This window comes from Hyperolius riggenbachi, chromosome 3, assembly GCF_040937935.1.
Source record: "Hyperolius riggenbachi isolate aHypRig1 chromosome 3, aHypRig1.pri, whole genome shotgun sequence".
In the NCBI taxonomy this organism is placed as follows: domain Eukaryota; kingdom Metazoa; phylum Chordata; class Amphibia; order Anura; family Hyperoliidae; genus Hyperolius; species Hyperolius riggenbachi.
The window spans coordinates 17220472-17222072 of NC_090648.1; positions in this window are offsets into that span (position 1 = coordinate 17220472).

Here is a 1601-nt window from a genome sequence, read left to right on the forward strand (position 1 = left end):
CACTGCTGTACCTACCCCTCTCCCTTCAGTGAGCTTGCCCCTCCTGCCGGGGGCACCTGGCTAACTATTCTGGTGACACCTACAGACCTGGCTACATATACTTGGGACACCCATAGACCTTGCTAAATATACTGGGGACACTATACACCTGGCTATCTGTACTGGAGACACCTATACACATGGCTAACTATTCTGGGGGCACCTAAAGACCTGGCTACATATACTGGGGACACCTATAGACCTGGCTACATATAATGGGGACACCTATAGACCTGCCTTACTATTCTGGGGACACCTAAAAACCTGGCCATCTGTACCGGAGACATCTATATACCTGGCTAACTACTCTGGGGACACCCAAAGACCTGGTTACCTATTCTGGGGACAACTATACTCATGACTACTTATACTGGGGACACCTATAGACCTGGCTACCTATGCTGGGGGTACCTATTTTGGGGAAACTGCTGTCAGATTATCTGTATTTATGGGGAACCACTGTTAAAAGATTAAGTGTATTTTGGGGAATCGCTGCCAGATTATGTATGTTAGGGGAACGGCTGCTGCCAGATTTTGCATATTTTGGGGAACTGCTGCCAGATTGCGTATGTTTAGGGGACCACTGCTGCCAGTTTATATGTATTTTGGGTGTTACGTGTATTTTGGGTGATCCGCTGCCAGGTTTTGCGTATTTTGGGGAACTGCTTCCAGATTATGTGTATGTTGGGGGGAACTGCTGCTGCCACATTGTCTATTTTGGGGGAACCACTGCCATATTATCTGTATTTTGGAGGAACTTTTACCAGATTACGTGTCTTTTTGGTGAAATGCTGTCAGATTACATCTATTTTTGGGGGCTACACTACGGCAGAGCTCAAACTTCCCCGGTAGACCATTTACACCACTGCTAAGGTCATGTATATTTGGCCCCACCCATGACCACGCCCACTTTATGCTTGACCATGCCCACTTTTGGCACGCTCAGTACGATGTCCTCCTTTTCAGGGTGTGATGTCCTCCTTTTTGGGGTTCTGCAAGTAGCCACCCTAGTGACATTATCATTCATGAAATGTAACTTTTGTTGTGTGAATACTTCATCCTACTACCAACTACTGAATCTGTGAGAGCCTAAGCGCTTTGAGTCCTATGGGATCTGCGCTGCGATTCCTGAAAATGCAGCAGAAGCGCGATAGCGCAATTGTATTGCACTGCTGCGCAGCGCATATGATGGGAACGGTAGAAGGGCTGTCTATGCCCTTCTACCATTCATGCGTGTCGCCAAAATGTGCACGGCAGCGCGTATAGTCTGAACGAGCCCTGAGGCTGAATTGCCTCAGAAATGCTACAGGGCCCGCGTTTGCATTTGGTTAAAAATCACATCGCTCTGGTGTGCTCCATCCCATACAAATACATTAGCCAAGCATTTACAAAGTGCAGGCGTTTTTAAAAGCGCTGAGGAGCGCCCCTGTGCACCAGCCCTCTCTCTCTCATCCCTTCATAGCCAGAAGCTTCTGTCCTGCAGCTGTTCTCTCTCTGGAGTCGCTGATAGTTCAGATGAAGGAATCCTTTCTTATGTGACTTTTTTTTTCTTCTTTTTTATA